Source organism: Cololabis saira, chromosome 17, assembly GCF_033807715.1.
Source record: "Cololabis saira isolate AMF1-May2022 chromosome 17, fColSai1.1, whole genome shotgun sequence".
NCBI classification, from domain to species: Eukaryota; Metazoa; Chordata; class Actinopteri; order Beloniformes; family Belonidae; genus Cololabis; species Cololabis saira.
The window spans coordinates 33,620,607-33,641,589 of NC_084603.1; positions in this window are offsets into that span (position 1 = coordinate 33,620,607).

Genomic DNA, 20,983 nt, shown 5'->3' on the forward strand with positions numbered 1-20,983 from the left:
AAACATGAATCATTCCCTGGCAGGAGAACTTGCGTTTGTTACGCATAAAGGTGGAACTAATTCCCTGGGTGAAATTCCCAAGGTGGGGTTGTTTGACATTTTCATTAAAAAAAAAGTTCTATTCCACATTTCCCTCTCTCGCCACATGTACATATGACTCAAATAAATTTGAAAAAAAGAAGGAAAAAAACATACCTGTTTGACAGGATAGAAATTAAATATTGATATTCAGTCTAAAGGAAAAGAGTGTCTTCCTGAACGAAAGTAATTGAACTTGGCTGAAAGCAAAAAACCTAGAAAATACACCATACCTGTGTGTTAAACTTTGAAATTCTAAAAATGTTTAATATTATAGTATTGGTAATTCATTGAATTAGGAAAACTACAATGTCAACATTTCAGTAGATGTATACCTGGGGAAGCAAATCAACATGACAAAAGTAATCTATCAGTGATTAGAAAGTGGTGGTAGTAGTGGAGTCTGACAACGGGGTATGTTTGTACCAAGAGAAATGTAGTTAAGGTAACTGCAGTTTCTGTTTCCTGGCATGTGGTGGATTCACAAAACTTTGCATGACATGATATCATACACAAGTATAATTCATGAACTGGTTTTACTGATGTGAAATAAAGTTTTTTGAGTTAAAGCCACAAAAAGGAATGTAAAGGTAATAAAGGTAGTAGGCTACTACAAAATTGCATTATTTAGCATATATTGTACTTTTTTGTGTGTAAATTTAGAAGCATAAATAAGTTATAGTCATTTGCTACTATTAGGTTTTTATTAATTATTATAGTAACACAATTTGACTATAACTTGCCTGGGGTCAATAACTGTAGCAGAATATATGCTGTGGCTTCTCTTCAGTGTTGCTGAACTTTCTTAAAAGCACCTCCAGCAGTGTGGGTTTAGCTATATACGCTACCCTGCAAGACTTTTGATGGATAGTGTATATTATTTTGTACCATGTCAGGTCAAATTTTAAAAAGTTTATTGCATTATATAAATTCACCTCTATTGAACCCCAACTTAAATATCCAACTTTCAACAAGCATCAGGAATAAACCTATTTACAGTCTGGTTCAAAACTATTTTGGTCTCCATAACTAGATTTCACATCCAGTAAGACTCTAGTACCACACCCAGATACATTCAGGTAAAGCAATAGATGTATTTATATAATAGGGAGTAGCCTTTTGATTGGCAGTAAGCTTAGCCAATGACTAGCCATCGCCCCTTTTTCATCAGATATTACCATATTACTGTGTGTTTGCAATGCTTTCAAGTTGAATGTGCTGCCGTACACATGGCGCATGCGCAAAACAAACAGAATCGGTAAAAGATAGTGAGGATGAGCAGCTGGTCACCAGTCAGGGCGGTCAGGCTAAATATCAACAAATTCCTGGCCGTGACGTCAATTGGTGTGTCTCTATTTGTTTGTTAATTTATTGTCCCCTTGTCAGAGGAAAAACATAGTCACATTATCTGGTTATTTGGGGTTTCACAGTTTCAGTCCTAAAATCCTCTCAGACTTATGTGGGCCACCATGAAACTATATAAGGCGTTTGAAATTTCAGAATAAAACCGGGAAGATCAGCAATACTGGAAAGTTTCATCTTTTTAAGGCTGAAGTCATTGAGGAGAAAATATCCATTTCCAGTTTTTGCTAAGAATAAATGACCCATGTTGACTGTGTGTAGTTTCCCAGCCGTTTTCTCCAGACTTTTTTAAACCATCTTCTCCTCAGTTCAGAGAACTGTTTGCTGTTATAGCAACTTGTTCCTGCATCTTTTTTTTTCAGTTTCCCCATGACTCCAGGTTAGGTAGTTCATTACTCACTTATTCATCCTTTTGACTCCATGACAATAAATGATTATGTGGCATTCTTTTCATACGCCAAGGGGTTTGTATTTTACAAATTAAAGAAATAACCTCCCGTGAAAGATCCTCTCATGTATATGATGCAAACATATCTCACAATCAGTTAAGATTTCTTTTTTTTTTTTAAGTCTGTTCTCCTGAGCAAGGCAAGAAAAATAAAGTGACTCAAGTGCATCTGCCAAAACATCTTGCCATCATTCATCAGTATTCCTATCAGCAATCCTTGCATGCTCTTCCTGAGCTGACAGTCCTAGTCCTGGTTCAGAAACAATTTCTTCATGTAAGTGACAGTTCAGGATAGTGAAATGGATGTTTGGAGGTCAGTATGGCTCCTAATTGTTGACGGTGATGCCTTGTCTTCTCTCCGCCCTGTAATTGTATCCAGCTCACTGTTTATTCTTCTGAAATATGGTCTTATTTTATCATTTTTTTTAAATGATATTATCTTTTGGTTAAGACATAGTCTGTGACACTGTTGTTTTATTTCTTTCATGCTTGTTCTCCCGCTTACCTGCACTAATGCACTGGTATTTTTGTTTGCTGCGCTGCGCTGCCATGACAAAAATCTGTTTTGAGCCACAACAAAGCTGAATATGTGCTATGCATGCAGTTTTTCAAAAACATTTTCTTAATTTGCATTGCATTACTTTTCTCTCTCTTTTTTCTCATCTTTTTCTCTCCACAGTCTGCATCACTGTGCATCAATAAAGACGTCTGGGTATTTCTTCATAAATTATAAGTAATTAACTTCACTGTTTTTCATTGATTTTATTCATTGTACTTGCCTTTTTAACCCTATTCTTCAAAACTGGTGATAATACGAGGCAGCCCTTCACTGGACTGCCAACCTGTCCACGATGTACCCTTGCCTTTCTCTTCAAGAGAGCTGGGAGAGGCTCCACCAGATTCCTAAATCCCTGGGACCCTAATTAGGAATAAGTAGGTTTAGATATTGGATGGATGACCCTACTGTTGTGGGTATTGTTGCAGGAGACGGATAGAGAGTAACTGGTGGACTGTTTGGTGGTAAAAATCATCAAATTTTTTTTTTTTTTTTTTTTTTTTTTCCTTTTATTAACAAACAGTGCAAACGATGACAAAAGACAGCATCAGTATGTGTGTGTGTGTGTGTGTGTGTGTGTGTGTGTGTGTGTGTGTGTGTGTGTGTGTGTGCGTGCGTGCCGTGTTTGAGTGTAAATAAGGTGATGAAAATAGGTACATAAATTGAGAATATTGATTCGAAAGTGAACAAATAAACAATTTTCATATAGAGTGGTGTAGCATGATATCATATAAATATAGCAATATCCTAATATAACATATTTTGTATAAAATATTATAACATATAACCAAATTATATCACCATACTATTATATATTACAATATAATACTATAGTTTAACATGCAAAGAGATTTCATAACTTTAATATAATAATATGAAACAATATATCATGATAATGCCAGTAATAATTATTAGAGTTAGAATTGGTCATTTATGTTTTGCAATGAGGGGTGAGGTCAGACCGGGGTGTCAGGGAAGCGAGCAGGAGGCCCCCACCAGACTTCAGTTGCCCGACCGGGAGCCCCAGCAGGAGGCAAGTAGGACGGCAGTGAAAGGAAACCCCCCCCTACTATATAAGTATATATATCTTTTTTTTTTATTTATTTATTTTATTTTTATTTTTTTCCCCTTTTCTTTTTCTTTTTTTTATTTTCCCCTATTCCCTTTCCCCCACTACCCCTCCTGATTAATTTTGTTAGTTCTGTTAGATGTCATTTAGAGTCAGGAGGGATCGCATCTTGGACCGCAACCCGACCCAGAGGAGGCTGCCGGCCCGTTGTGGATCGACCTCCTGTGCTTCTCCTACTCTGGGCAACTCCCAGACCCAGAGGAGGGGGTCTGCCCGCTGAGGAGAAGCTTTCCAATTTTTCATTATTCATTTATTTTATTTAATTATTTATTTATTTAATTGTTCCCTCCCCCCCTTTTTTGAGAGTGAGAGAGATGAGGTTCTCCCATACCTGCCCCCTACCGCCAGCCAGGGCCCCGTCATGGAATCATCAAATTTTTAACATGGACTTGACAAAGGAGATAATTGTGGATTTTAGGAGGAGCAGGAATAGGTTAAGTATTACTTCCATTATGGGAGCAGAAAGGGAGGTGGTGAGGAGTATGAATACCTTTGTTTTTACCTGTACAAGTGACAATAATGATACTGTCTACAAGAATGGACAGAGCAGAGTGTATTTGCCCTTGAACTGGCTTCCTGTCCTCCAAGTCACAAAGGTGGTAAATTGCTGAACTTGATTCACACCAGAAACTGCAAAGCTGATTGCTTGCTGGTCACACCATCACACATCTACTCACTAGTAGCAGCTCCTGCAAGCTACTCCAAGTAGTTCCATACTTCCAACTAGGGCTGAACAATTTTTGAAAATAATCTAACTGCGATTTTTTTTTCTTTCCAATATTGCAATTTAATATGAGATTTTTTTTTTCTTCAATAAAACCTAATGGATGATTTTAATACTAAAACAATATTATATACATTTAGTATAACATTGTCTTCCAAAAACTAGACATCTTTGTTTTAACTCTTGCATATTTTCATACAGACTAATGATAATATAATTAATGCTTTTTTTTTTTTGGAAAGTTTTAAACAGATTACTTCAACACCACAAACCAACAAATCTACTACCTCGAAGACATAAAGTTTAAACTGACAAACAATTAAGGCAATAAGAATTTGAAAGGAGTTTGTTTTTTTTAATCAGATTTATTAAATATTTAATATTGGAATCAATGAAAACACAGTGAAATTGAACAATTTAAGATTTTCAAAAGTTGAATAGTAAAAGAAACTGAACGTGTCCCAGAGTTAATTTAATCCTAGTTTGATCAGTTTAAGTATTGTGGCTTCTGAACTGGTTCTGGTTTAAGACCTGGTTCTGGTCTAAGACCTGGTTCTGGTCTAAGGCCTGGTTCTGGTTTAAGGCCTGGTTCCTCTAAAATGCGGTGGGACGGTTCTTTGGTCTTGCTGTGATTCAGAAACTAACCTCAGTGTTAGCAGAGATGCTCCTGCTGCATTTCAAAGGGGGACAGTTAAACTCACCAAAAGGCTCAAAGACATTTAAAACAGATCTGGTGGTGTTACTCGTTTAAGCTCCTCTTTTCAAGGGCACATAAATTGCCAATATCTTAATACCAGTCTGTGAACTGAGACTAATTAGTGATGACGTCGTATCTGACTCACGTGAAGAAAGAAAAATAAAAAAGGTTATCAGCATCATGCTGCAGAATATTAATAGTTTTAATCAGAGCTCTGATAGTGTAGTATCCAATATCCCACCACTAGAAAAGAACCATAGTTGAAAATATGATTTCACTTATTCGATCCAAAATCATGAGAAACATTGTTGTTTAATTGAGTGTGTCCTGATGCAGTGGTGGTTATGTACCAGGGCTCAGCCCCGGACAAATGCAGACCCTGTATCGTTAACAATGTTGTGAACCCAGGCCTGGTCACCGTGCTGGCACCACATCATTAGATAATGACTCCGTTTTTGACAGAGTGATTTTCCCATGTTGTTTTAAACTGTGCTCGTAAGGAGCAACACTGTTACAATGTAACAATGAACTTCGGTGTCATGTTTGATGACCAGGTATCTTTCTCTGACCACATTGACCACATCATTTTAAATGCTGGAAAAGAGTTGAACAGTTTCTGTGCTGAACCTTACAAATGTAACATGTTGGTATATTCAAGTGTTGTTAATTCTCACTATGATTTCCTTGACTTTGGGGCTCTCCTTTGTTGTTACCACAACAGTTCCATAAACCGTTGTCTGGATGAATGTGTAAAATGTTGGGGAGGCTTGCATCACAGGACACAGCAAACAGAAAATGTGCCTTAAACAGTTCGAAGGCAGCCACTTCAGTCTTTACCAAAATGGAAATGGGCTTCTGATCCAGGATGATGAAAAACTTTTCACCAATGCAGAGGAAGAAGGGATGTGCAGATCCAACTTTGGCAAGGAATGTCACCATGCTTGTCCCCACCTAAGACTGAGAGACACCGCATTAGAAATAATGATTGCTCTGAGTCCCACAAGCAGAAATTTAAGAACATTTTCCTACTTGCTTTGACAGATTATCTGTAAGTGATGCAAAGTAATTCATGTCAAAAACATACTTTTGTGAACTTGATAACAGGGTCAGTAGCCTTGGGTGCACTCATTTTTACGGGTATCTTTCCCTTGGCGGTCGGAGGCAAGAGATCAATCAGCAGGAGAATCGCGGCCAAGTCGCAATCCCATTCTAATGAAATCATGACAAACCATCTTGGAATTACAGTATGCAAATGCATATGTAGAGAAGACTGTTAATTATATTAATACCTAACAATCACTTGATTCCTCCTGAGTGGACAGAAAGGTCATCGAGGTGAGCACTCTGTCGAAGGCTTTTGCTGACAGTGAAGACTCTTGGTTTATAGAACGTTGGCCATTTTGCGATGAACTTTCGAGACGTCTTCTCCAAAGAGCCTGATGAAGTCCCTCTCAATCTTTTAGACAAAAAGAAAAATCCCATCAGAATTAATGTAACCCTATAGGAAGGTACAGAGTAGTTTTTTAAAAAAAACAAGGACAAGGCTTGTGAATTGCCACACTGATTCCAGCCTGCATCACAGACAATCGCACTCATTCAGGTTTAGATTTTCAGATTGTGACTTTATAAGATGTAGTTACAGACAACATGATGTCTTCACTGTGGAAAATACTTACTTTTGAGGGTAGCTGCACTGTGAATGAGGTAAACAACATTCAAGAAAATAGGCAAATGAGAGTCTTATGAGCTGCAGAAAGGCAGAAAAAGATTTCTTGTATAGCAGTTATTGTTGGTGAAATACTACCCAATCAAACTTCAGCTAGACTTCAAATATTTAAAAGGCAAGAAAAAAACATGACAAGAAACAGCATCAAGTTCAGTACGACTGCTGTCTGAAAGAATATACTCCTCCCACGTGCAGCTGAAGTCCCAGTTGCTTTGCAGAGAAATAACACCTTAATGAGAGTTTTATTCACATTTCAAGGCAAGAATGTCAGCACAGACCTATTAAAAAGTCAATGTTATAGCAGTTTTTTTGTGTTTTTTTTTTCAAATCCAATTCAGTCACCAATTTTTAAGAGGATAAAACATATTTTGCCAACAGTGAAATGTCATCTCCATCTCAAAGACTGGCACAGAAATGTGTTAGACTGATTTTGCAGCTTGATAAGTGGCACTGTTTGAATGCAATGCTGCCAAAATAATTATACTTATCAGAATTAAAAAGGCTTTTATTTATGAGCCATTCAGTATTACGGCAAGGAGGGGCTGGAGTAATATTCCAGTAAAATGAATGCAGTAGATGGTTGCAGGGAGTGGGGAGGGCACAGCGGTCGGAGACCTGAATAGATTCGTGACTGCCAAGAGTTTTTCTATTTCATGGTCTTTCTTTGCCTACATTAAAACTTCGGTTCTGTTCATATAAAACGGAGGTGTCATTATCAGCTGACAAAAAGTGGTTTATATCAGCTCTCTAGACCATCGGCAATCATACACCGCAGTGATAGTGTCACATATCAGGAATAGAAATACATATTTAAAAAGGGTATTTGAATTATAACAGTAGCTCAGAGAGGTGACATGTGTAGTTGCTTTGTCATGACAATGTCACTGACACCTGCGGATAAATAACCAAACTGTCACCGAAAAAGACACATAAAAGCCTGGTTTCATTGTTCCTGCAGAAGCAGAACATAAACATAAAGCAAAGGGAAATGTCAAAGTAATAATTTGCATAGCACAAAAATCCATAGTCTATTCAAAATAGAACATGAAATATTTTTTTTTGAAATTCAGGGTTCTCATGGTATATATTAGTATCCAGCCTTCCACACTACTTTTTGGCCATTTTGAATGTAACATCTGTGCAAAGTAAATGGAGTTCACAACTGCATCAACTGTGCATCTAAAGCACAGCATGTGGTACTAAAAACTGCCTGCATCCAATCCTTAAATGGCAACAGGTCAGTATCGTTGTTTAGAGGTATTGTCTCTCAGAATAAACAATACTGAAGAGGTAAATCAATTTCCAAAATAAACTAATCTGAAACTCTCAGTATAATCAACCCTTGTCATACTTTTTTCTCTCATTGTCTACAACACATATAATCAAAATATTGACAGAATCTTTGCTGCAAGCAGGACCATCTTGCTTGGTATTAGGGCTCAATGCATCTCTACTGAGACATTCTAGTCTATTTGTGCCAATGGAAAGGCAGCTTGCCCATCTCCAGAGGAAACAAGAGCCCCTTTTACATTGGCGTATACCCCGTGTTTAACGCATGGATCTAGGTTGTCAACTGCCCTTTTTACATTGACCGACGCGGGGTGGCGTGTAAAGCTGGCCTGCAAATAACTCACCGAGGGTAGTCTTAACTGCGGATCAGGCAGGCGCGTCATTTCCGCCGGGGACGGTGGGGACGCGTCCCCACCACTTTGTCTGACGAGCAGATTTGTCCCCACCACTTAAAAAAAAAAAAAAATTAAGTAAGACGCAATTTGTCCCGTATTTTCATTAACGCCCCATACATACGTCTGTCACACACACATCAACACTAAATTTATCAATAATGAACAAAATAAAACACAGGAAACATTAAGGCCAGCAAAATCTTAGTGGCGGGACAACAGGACCTGCTGCATCTGTGCCCAGATCTTTCTATGTGTGTGTGACAGACAGCGGGCAGGACTCGAGCTTCACCTCCAGGTAGGGCTTGGGAAATGGGAATTAATAGTTGCGTTCCGCAGGCCCGGTTCTACGAGGGTGCATAAGCATTGCACCCTCAGTTTATGTGTCTTCATGCTCAGTTGAAAAGACGAAAAGAAAACTAACAAATGCGCGCGCGTCAAGCCTGATTTATGGTTCCGCGTTAAATCGACGGCGTAGCCAACGGCGTAGGTTACGCAGCGTCGCGCACCGTACGTTCGCATCCCTGCGTATCCTACGCCGTACGCTTTGCGTTGGTGCAACGCGGAACCATAAATCAGCCAGTGTCCGTCACTCATCTGCTTCCAGCGCGCAGTTTCCTGCACCAGCAAGACGCTGCTCTCTGCTGCTCCGTTAACACAAAGTAACCATGGATATTCGGAAGTGGTTCAGCACAACGACACAAACAAGTTTACAGGACTGTCTCAGAAAATTAGAATATTGTGATAAAGTCCTTTATTCTTCTGGAGTCTAAAAATGTCATACATTCTGGATTCATTACAAATCAACTGAAATATTGCAAGCCTTTTATTATTTTAATATTGCTGATTATGGTTTACAGTTTAAGATTAAGATTCCCAGAATATTCAAATTTTTTGAGATAGGATATTTGAGTTTTCTTAAACTGTAAGCCATGATCAGCAATATTAAAATAATAATAATAACAATAAGCAATGCCTATTATTTATCATGAAACCTCAATTCGGAAGTAATGGGCATAGCTCGTACCCAGCACTTTTCAAACCTTATTCAGGTTTATGGTAAATGTCCCCAGCACTTCTGAAATCAAACTGACGCCCATGGGATCAGGTGTAATGTAAACAGAACTAAGGTGGGGTTTCGGGCCGTGGGAGGGATTTGTTGATCACATAACCCGAGTACAACCCACCACGTGTCAGGGTGCGGTTGGAGTAGGACCAACAAACTCAAAAACGCTGCTGAGCAGGATTGCAAAAAAAAAGAGCTTAAACATAATAAAAAGTACAAAAACGTGACATGGCACATGGAGGAACAAAACAGTACGGACCAGCAGGGAGCAGGGGAAGGACAAGACCAGATATACACAGAGGGGTTAACAAGACACAGGTGCAGATGATCTGGGCAGATGGGAACGAGGGAAGTCAAGACATAAATGAAACACAAAGACACGTGTAACCCTGTTCATATAAAAATGTACTGTTATGTTAAAAGGGATAAAAATGTTCTTGAGCAGCTCAAGTTGAGCATGTGAAAAAAATTCATGTAATGTGAGTTTTATTAAAAAGGAAACACTGAGCATGCATCTTATTTTGAAATTCCCGGAAGTGGAAGAAAAAAACTCCGCCGCCTTCAGGTGTCTGAGTTGGAAAAAGACGTTTTGGAAAAAAAGACAAGAGAGAAAAGAAACACGGAGGTGACATTTTTCTTTGTTTAGAAAATTGTCAGATAGAATGGATAACCACCAGTGAAGCGAACCTTGTTCCGTGAAGATGTTTTTGTGTTTATTTGGACTCTTCTGGGTGAGTTTGACTGTTTCTAAATGAGAAATTCATGGCTGTAAAACGTTATTGGCGGCTGCTGTGTTGTGAGCAGTGCTCTTAATTAGATGTACGCAGTACTGGAGTTGAGGGGGGATGAGGGGGATGGCGTCCCCCCTGAAATAAAAACGGTCCAAATCATCCCCCTGTAAAACTGCAATCATCCCTTTCCATCCCTTATGTCATTTCATCAATGAATGTGGTTTTACTGCTATTTCAACATTTAGAGTCATCACCAGAAAAAAAAACTTATCGACAATTTTCAGGTGTTTCAAGTAAATTTTCACAAGTAGAAAAATCTGCCAGTGGTACAAGATTTATCTTCTCATTACAAGCAAAAAAATCTTGTTCCACTGGCAGATTTTTCTACTTATTTTAAGTGAAAATCTACTTGAAACATGTGAAAATTGTGTTTTTTTCCAGTAATGAGTCTTGTTTTAAGTGTAATGAGATTTTTTTTACTAAAATGAGACATTTTAACTAGAAATAAGACAAATATTCTTGTTAAGATTTTGAGTTTTTGCAGTGATCCATTTTACTTATCCTGTGAAGGACAGAGTCATATTGATAAGTTCAGAAAAGTGTTTTTTATTGTTGTGTTTTGATGTATTTGATGTAAGCCCAGTGGATATTTAAAGCTTACAGAAGGCTGCATTTAACTGCTGCTATGTCATTCCTGCAGTATTTCTGCAGGTGTTTTGGTCACTGCTATTATTTGTAATATATTATATTATTTGTAATCGGCACAAATTATCTGTCCCCATATGATAAAATCCACCATCCCCCCTGATTTTTTAAAACTCGAGTACTGGATGTACGTGACGCTGTTTAAGTGACACTGGTTATATGTACGTTGTAGAGTGTTTGTATGTGCCTTTGTGCACCAAATGAAACTAAAATCCACAATACAATGCACTGTAAAAAGGCGTTTTGTTCTGTAGTGTGTATGTGGCGCGCCAAGCCTGTTTACGTATTCCTTTGGTAAGAAAACCTTTTGCATCACTTTTGGTTTGTTTTATTACTTTATGTTTACACTGTTAAATCAAACAGTAAAAATGTGAGCTAACCACTGTGATGGAAAGATTAAGAAATATAGATATATTTTGAATATCGCTCTGACTGTTGTACAGGTCTGGTTTTTTTTATGTATGATTCTGCTGCTGATCCAGTCCAGAGGTGGCGAGCCAACTGTACCAGGACCCTCGGATCTGCTGATTTGGAGAGTTTGATTTCCTCTGGACTGCCTGAACTTTGCCGATCCTGCTAGGTGGTAGGATAAAACTTTACCGTTCTTCTACATACTCTGAGGCCATGTTTACACATAGCCGGGTATTTACAAAAACGGATATTTCCCCCTCTACGTTTTGAAAAATATCATTTACACGAGATCGTTTTCAAAATCTCTTCATTTACACGAACCCGCATAAATAGCTGTTAAGGTGCTATGAGCAGCCAAACCTGCAGGGGGCAGCATAACGAGAAGCATAAAGTCATGCTAGCCAATCAGAATCCTGGAACAAAACGTCAACAAATGACACGCGTGAAGCCTGAATTATGGTTCCGCGTTAAATCGACGCCGTAGACTCTGCGTTGGTGTAACGCGGAACCAAAAATCAGCCTTGACTGCCAGTTACTTCCAGGACGGAACGAGAGTCTTTCCTTTGGAGTGACAGAGAAGTGGAGTTACTTTTAAGTGTGACTTTAGAATATAAAACAGGTAAAATACAAGAAAATATTGACGGTGGCCAAACAAATTGTAAACACAGGTCGCTGGTGACGTTTCTGTTGCATAACGTGACGTTCTGAAGCCTATATCTCCGTTTCCCTCCGTTTACAAGCAAATGTGAAAACAGAGTTTTTGAAAATCTCCACTTTGGCCCGCGTTTTCAGAAATTATTGTTTTTGTTGACTTTGAACTTCATTTTCGTGTAAACGAACGGCCAAAACGCATGAAAACGCCACTGGTTTTGCTACGTGTGCCTGAGAGGAGAACACCAGAACCCACATTTCCGTGGTATGGATTTATACCACAGTGACTGACTCAAAATCCCCCGTGGGTGTATTTTGTTTTCCATTTAGTGATCTGGGCCCAGCTTTCAGTTTGTTTAGTTGATGATCATATTTGTGTTTTCTTGTGGAGTGTTTTGTTTGGACTGTTTAATACAGGTACTTAAACTACGTTTGTTGTCTGACCTCATTAATTATCTCTCCTGCTCCAGTAGCCGAACCTAATCTTTAAATATACAAAACTAACTAAGTTCCCGATTAATCACTTCTATATTGAAGTGGGTGTTACACACGAGTTTCAAAATAAAACAGGAACTGACAAAACCGTGACACCAGGGAAATTATTTATTTTATAAAATAAGGAAACACCACACCCTGGGTGGGGTTGGCGAAAGGGCCTTTCTGTGTGGAGTTTGCATGTTCTCCCCGTGTTCCCTTGGGTAGCTAATGTGAGCTACCCTCACAAAAACATGCAGCAGTCCTGGCCCCCTCTGGCCAGCCGGGGTTCCAGATGGGGTGGGGAGGATCTGGCCGGAATAACGTGATCCTTCCACGCGCTATGTCCGGCCAGAGAAGCCCCACCCTGTCTGGTGAAAAGAAGCTGATGCTCACTCCTCAGGATAAGGAGGAGACTTGAGCTCAGTGCGGGGCTCCTGGGGTTGGTAGAGGATGGCAACGTCCAGGACTGTTACTGAGGTAGGAGCACTGGGTGATGAAAATGGGGAAAAAAATCGGGATAAAAAAAAAATTAAAATAAGGAAACAGCTGATGAGAGTGACAGCAGCAGCAGGAAGTCAAAAGTAGGATTTATATTTGTAAGATGGGTAACAAGGAGATCTGCGAGCTACTCAGCCTCGGACCCGAGGACGCCATGAGGATGCTCCATTGTTTGAACAAGTGGCCACAAAATTGACAAACTGGAGCTTTGCAAGAAGATAAACCCGGCCAAAAAAATGCTCATACCGATGTTCGTCCATCCTCATTTTGAAAGAGACACCTGTCTGACTGCGTATTCATCCGGCTGATGTAAGCACAATATATCATTGTACACGCCCACACAGATTAAGTTTTGTTTCGCCTCCCCACTCGCCTTCCCTCCCCTCAACTCGCCATCAGCTACTAGGTATCAAATAATACGCAGTGAGTTTATATTACCCAACACGCGTGAAAGACGTGTTCATCATACAGCGATATTAGCGGGATCCAATCTAAAAAAACGTCTAAAACAAGCCAATGGTACACTGCATATTATAGCCTTCACAAGTTTCAGGAAAGGTCGGGAAATGGGAGAAAAAGAAACAAAGAAACGAATGCTGAGCAAGTCTGCTCCTATATCAAACAAGAAATGGAAATCACTGCCCTTAAAGTCCCAAATCTGTTCTTGTTAGTTCCCATAGATATTTAAATGAAAAGGAGATGCTGCACAGTGGTAAACGTTGCTCTGTCCCACAATTGCCCCGTTAGAAGCCTCTTTGTAAGTACTCTATTTCGTGGCGTCTGAACAGCCCTGCAGACATGCTGGTGCATCATCCGTCCAGGTGTTAATGGTTCTGACTGTGACTGGTTTTGTCTTGAGCCATTTGTTGTGAATTGGTTTGAGCCAGATCGCCACATGGTCAGATTTTCTGAAATTGGGTTGTAGGTGGATTTCATGTTGAGTTTGAGCCATACTTTAATATTTACTGTGTGAAATAATCTTTAGTCCTCTCTGTGGCTCTGCAAGTCATATGTATTCAGTTCAAGAGTAAATGTCCCCATGTAAATATTGACTTGTGCACTGCCCTAATTTTCTCTCTCAGTTCTTGTCCTCTGAGACAAACGACACCATCAGTAAGAACAATGGAGAGGAGTAGGAAAATGAGAAAAATCAGTCTGAGAGCAGTGTCTGTTCTCCTCAGGGGGGAGGAGGATATTCAGTGCAACAAATATGAAGGCTCGAAAACAGAGACTGGAAAACAGTTCAGAGGCACATTGTCACAGTCAAAGAAAAGAAAAAAAATCACACGCAACATCCCACACAGGCACCGTCACATGAACGAATAAACAGGCTTTTCTACCTACTCAGTTTCCCTTTTCGGATTAAAAAGGACAATAAGACAAACAAAACTGAACCCTAACTTGAGTTACAAGAGGACTAGTTGTTTTTCCCCATGACAGAACAGCACAGCTGCTGATGAAACCGCACGGATGCAAATCAACAATTTTATCAGTCTAAATACATTCCCACATGTCGGCACTTGATGAAGACATGAGTGTTTAAGGTTGACATAATGTGTGGGGGGGCATTGTTGGTTTTTTAAATCCCCCATTGCTGTGTTAAAGCATTGCTGGCAAAGACAAGAAAACAAACAAGAGGCAGAGAAAATAAGCAGAATATTGTGAAAAAGAAAGTCAACCCTTGTCTCTGATGTTTAAAAGTTTGAATCTACTTGTGGCAGGGTGGAGAGGTTGATGGGACACACGCACCTGTGTCCCATCCACCTGAGTGGCTGCCGCTCTCCACCCTGCCTGCCTTACAAGGCAGAGCGGGACAGCAGCAAGGGGTCCCTGGTGTGCTGATGTGCTTGTGCACGTGTTGGCGGTGATTTGGCCAATAAAGAGGGTTCTGCACAAAACTCCGTGTCTCTCCATCCTGTCGGTCGGGCCCCCGTGGCACTCGCACTGCTACACTACTCAACACACCCTCAATATTAACATATGCCATATAACACAGTGCCATAGTTAATTTAACAAAAACCCCTAATTTTACAAAAATGTAAAAGCAGTGCATGAAAAACAGTGTTTCCCCTACCATTATATAGGCCTGGCGGGGCCGCCAGGCCAACGAGACCCCCCGCCAGGCCTAAAAAAAAATAATCAATGATCATTTACGTTTAGGAGCCTCTGCAGCGCTGTTCTGCAACGGGAGTCAACCTGCTTCGTTGCCTAGTAACGCTGCTGAGAGCGCGGGCATATTATTATATATTATGGGATGTATAGAGTTTGTAGCTAGTCAAAAAAAAAAGAAAAAATATGGCGGGCGACAGACAACATGATATAAAGAAATGTTTCTGCAGATCCGTGTGTTTGTGTTTGCATGAGACGCTGCAGGGAAGCATGAAGGAAAACACAGCCCGACGACACACCAGGCGTCCGCGGGGTCCTAGCGCCAGCCATGTATGAGCGTCAAGGCTGATTTATGGTTCTGCGGTACACCAACGGCGTAGGGTACGCGGAGACACGCACCGTACGTGCGCGTCGCCGTGTACCCTACGCCGTAGGCTCTGCGTTGGTGTACCACGGACCATAAATCAGCCTTTACCGTCGCTGACACCGGTCCGACTGGTGACCCAGTAAAAAACAACACATTTAAACATCTGGCTGGGATCCCAAATGGCTTAATAACCATAAATACAGCCCTTGGTTGTACCACACTCCCCATGGTACATTTCCAATTTGTTGTTTAGCTTACATTTTTGTTCTGATTGAGCTTCTTTTTTTGGTAAGCAATAATGATGAAAATAACACAGACAATAGATTGTCTTTCCACTAGAACCACTAAAGGTTAATTTTTTCCCCAGTCAAATGCATGTAACTCTGTTATAACAAAACGGGTAAAACAAATCTACAATGTTTAAATTATTTACAACTGATATAATCTCAATTGTGAATAGGGATGTTTTGTCACATATGCCGTCAGCACAAGCAGCCGTTAAAAGAGGACCATCCCAGAGGGTTTTCATAGAGATCCCTCTGAAATATATAGAAAAGATGTGCTCAATGCTCATATGGGTCAGACCTTTCAGGCCCATGACACTTTGGTTAAAGGTTAGATTAAATCTAATTATTTCATTGAAGTAATATCATTCAGCAATATAGGCCTACAATGATTTTTAATGTAAAACTTTGTTATATTGCTACATGTCCAATATGCCCTCCCACGCGCCTCGTCTGTTTAGGATTTTTTCGGTGGGTACCACCGGGCCTGAAAAAAATTCTAGGGGAAACACTGAAAAACTAAATACAACTTGAAGACCTGATATACCTGAAATACAACCTGACTGCTCATATACAGTAGGAATCAAGGTGTTTAGTATCAGCCCGATGTTACTAACCAGATCTTTATTCCTCACTAATCCAGCAATCTTGAGCCCTTGTGAAAGCAGAAGGCGGCAATTTGCTTGTCCAGACAATTCAGGTGTGCATTAACATAATGCCAAAAAAAGGAAAAGAATCAACGACAATTTTATAGAAGCAATTGTTGTTGCACATAAATCTGGGAAGGGTTAATGGTTCCATTTTTGAAACAATTGGGAGTTCAAGATTTTATAGTGAGATTATTCAAAAAAGACAAATATTCAAGAAAACTGAACATCCCAGCTAGTTCACCACAAGGTCAGACAATGCAATGTTTAGATGAATGACAAAACAGGAGTGACATTTCAGACTGAGCTCAGTTAGTATGTTAAATTTTAAAGCTCGGAGCAGTAGAATTAAAAGAAAAACTTAAAAAAAGAACCCTACCGGAGGATGCCATAGCTTTGCAATGGCATCCTCTATCTAAACAAAACACAGGACTTCTGGAATAATGTTAATTGGACAGACAAAACCACAAAGAAGATGTTTGACCTTAATACACCGCAGCGTGTTTGGTAAAATATTTTAATTTGCCAGGGAAATTATGTTTTGAAAATAGATTTTTGTCCCCACTATATTTTTGGATGTCTTTGTAAAATGTCTCTCTGAATGTTCTACAAAGTGGAAGTAAAGCCCAGTTTCCACAAGGCTGTTCGGAACGGTCCGGTACAGTTCATTACAGTTTTGAATGGTCCAGTCAAGTCAGTTGAGCGTTTCCACTGCAAGTCGGACCCCAACAGCCCGTGCGGGGTGTAGACCAATACCTAGCGTGGCGTCATAGTAGTGCGACGACAACAAAAGTGAAGCTAGGAGAGACCTCAAAGAAAGTACTATAAAATTCTTTAAGAAATTCTCTCTCTCATCATTGTGGCATTTAGCAAAATTAAATTATTTTGGTAATCCGGATTTACCTGAAACAGGAGATGTTTAGGCTGATTTTACCTCAGACAGAGAGACAAAAAATGTCATGTATCTTTTTGCACACTGTATATAAACTTCTTGGTTTTAACTGTACAAATAATGCCACATTGTTTGAAAGAAGATTGGGGGTGGTAAAGAGTGTTTATAAATGCCTGTGCTGGTTTCGTGCTTGCTTTTGTCATGGGTAGGGAGGTTTCATGTCTGCCAATTTACAGATTGTATTGTGTGACGTCAGTAGCTCTGTCCTTACCGTACCGTGCCATTTTTCTTTGGACCTACAAACAATAGGGGCCCAATAGGGGACTCCCATATTCAGCGTGACAGTGTGTAGCTCCAACACCTAATACCATAGCTGATCAGTACCTTTCAAAAGTACAGGTTTGGTTTTCACTGAATATTGCGTTGGACATGAAGGCCTGACAGTTCCACTTTAATCTTATGTGTCCTTAGGACATTTTACACAAGTCTAATTTGTTCAGATGCAGCTTAAAAAATAATTTTGTTCTTTTTAGACAGAAGAGCCTTAGCGAAGCCAATAGGGACTGAGGAACTCATATTTGTATATACAGTACGTACATATACTGTGTGTGTGTGTGTGTGTGTGTGTGTGTGTGTGTGTATGTATATATATATATATATATATATATACACACACCATTTTTGCAACCATTAGGCGCATATGAACGTTTTTTTTTTCTTTTTTTAATGTACCGCGCGCCCAATGACGCAATGCGCCCATTGTATTATTGTTAGGCGGACGTAGTAGAGACCACCATGAGAACGTTAAAGGGGGAAGGGGAGCGCGTGAATTGCCCGTGATTGCCCGGCGGCGGGCTCCGTGGCGGGACACCTGGGGCGGACGGGGCGACTCGGGCTCGCTACCGAGAACGAGACGCGACTCTCGGGGGAGCTGCGCCACGGAGGCGGGCCGGAAGGCCGGAGGAACCGCCGACCGAGCAGCAGCCCACACGTCCCGCTGCCGCTCGGTCGGCGGGCTCCGTCATTTACTGTTGATGGATTGTAGATGCGTGGGCTGACGTGTCTGCTGGTCTGGACTGTTGTTCGAGCTTTTGCAAAAGCCGGCATCAATTCCGAGGTGCCGCACAGCACGGAACGTGACTCGGCTGCTCAGCATGGCCAGAGCTGCGAGCTCGTGCCCGTCGCAGCGCTGATCAGTTCTCCCGGTCTAAGCGCGATCAGGCTCGGATGAAGCCCGACGCGCGAGTCCTGACAACTGTTGCATATTTGATTTAGCGCACCTGTTTAATGTACAAAAGCTTCAATTAAAGTACAATCAACCTCAGTTTTGCTCCCGCTCTATTTTTAAATATGCACACTTGTATGCGTGTGTGTGTGTTGTTGTAAGGCGGCGCTCCATGTGTGTGTAGACGGCGCCTTTCCGGTCGGTGCGGCGTATGTGTGTTTTAAATTCAGAAATGACACGCAAAAATGAGGGTGCGCCTTTCCACACGGCGCGCCGTATGGTCGTCAAAATACGCTGTAGGTAGGTAGGTAGGTAGATGTGTATAGAAGGGATTCAAATGAACTCCTGGGAAGATTGGCAGCTGTCTTGAACGCTTTCCACGTGAGTAATCTTTGCTGCTATAGGATGATGAACCCTGACAGAGAAATGGTTTTATAACTCTTTTTAGTTTGAATGGCAGCTACAAATGCTTCTCTTAACCTGTTAACCCCTAGGGATTTTAGAGGTGAATTTCGCCTGCACAGGCCTATCCAAATTAAATCAACAATATTTCCACAATTATAAGGACAATATGCATAATCTTGGTCTCAATGGATAGCTAAGACCTCACAGCGTACATACCAGTGTCAGAAAAATTGTGAATGTTCACATGCCTGAGAAAATGATAAACCAAAGGAAAAAAAAATAAACATTTATCCTCATTAAATCTTTTTTAGTTTTCACAGTTGTCACAGCCCGGCTCATAGGCAGCGACAAGGAGGGAGACGAGACGAGGATGACAGTATAACAAAAGGAAATTTATTTACAAAAGATAATGAACTAAGATAAGTCAGTAATCAGTAGTGTGAGCATGTATGAATGTGTGGAAAGAACAAACAAAATACAAACAGCAGCGGCCGTGCCCGACCAGACCAGAGTGAGAGCAAAGACAAGCAGGAGTGAAGCGTTTTAAAGAGAGACCCACACCGGGCCCAGGTGTGGGTCATCAGCTAATCAGGCGACCTCTCCACCCTGCTTCCTGCAAAGGAAAAACACAGCAGCAGAAAAGGCAGGGACAACTAGTGGATGGAGGGGTCGTCACACAGTGGAAAACACACATCATAGCAATGCATATAATTATAAAGACACCACTGCCTGAATTCAGCAACTCATTGACTACAACTGTGCCAAGTTGCATGAGAATAGCTTAAAGCACATAGATTTTATAAAGGTTTTAGTGCTGGTAGTACCAGGCGGACTCTGTATTTGGGCACTTGGATACCTATACTGTGCCAAATGTGTTTATTTACCCTTTTTGAAGGGAATATGGCTATAAAATACTTTGATGATTTGATGATACATGATTTCGTTAATTGTAAAATCTCAATCCAAAAATCACTGTGATCTGTGCAGGTCTCTTGGTGTGTCTCGCTCTATGCACTGTGAAACTGTGCGTCACTGATCCATGATGGCTGCCGTGCTCCAGTGTTTACGCTCAACGGTAGAGGCCTGATAGATGAAGTCTTGTTCAAGTGTCATATATTGTTTGAAATCTCGCAACATCTAAAATGTCAACAAAGTTTATGTGAATTCCCAAAAGCCACGAGAAGTTAACAAAATGGCAGGATATGAAATCATGGCAGATGAAGCAGTTTCACTACTATGAAGGATTAAGCCGTGAATTCTGATCAAACAATGGTGTGGATAAACGGAAAATGACAACGGAACGGTAAGGAAATAAAATATACTGCTTTTGGTCAGAATAGCTTTGGGATTTGTTGACGTATTGTGGGTTGAACACGCAATCTGATGTGCTGGCTGTGAAATGTGAATTTTTGCTTTCGGTTTGTTTTGAGATTGGCATGAAGTGGTCGGCCCAGAAAAGATTATGTTCGGAATCATCTGAAAGTGTAGCTTTTCTACTTTCATACACGTTGGGGTGGAGAAAAATTGATCTTGCGTTCTGTTGCAGATGTTGCTCGTGTTGGTGCATATGTATTTTAAAGTTGTTATAAATCAAATACTTTCTTGGCAAAAGATACTTGGAGTTTTGACATATTGGCTTTAGGGCTTCTTGTTTGAGAAACATTTGAAAGAAAATACCCTGACAGCACTTGAGTAACTTTTTCCACACATGAACTGGTGCATACAGCTGTTGGACCCGGTACCGGGGCCGTCGCTGTTAAACCAGCGCTGCTATGGAGGGAGTAAGGTTTGGCCATGTGATTTTTTTTTTTTTTTTTGTCTTTTTCTTTACTTTATTGTTTTTGTGTTTGTTTAATAATGTCACAGTGAAAAACTGTTGTCCCTTTGATGTTTGACGTATTTGCGTCTTGTGTTTTTGTGCAAAAGCGTTTGCGCGTAACTACAAATTATAGCGTTTTTGTGCCAGGTTCTGGTGTTGAAGTTGGCTCTTGTACCTATCTGCAGTCACTGCAGTTTGGCATTTGACATTCAACAGGTGGTTCACTGCTTCTTTCCCTCTAGTTCTTGTCTGTAAGTGTATATATATACTGTTGGCTCAGTTTCACAGTGTGTC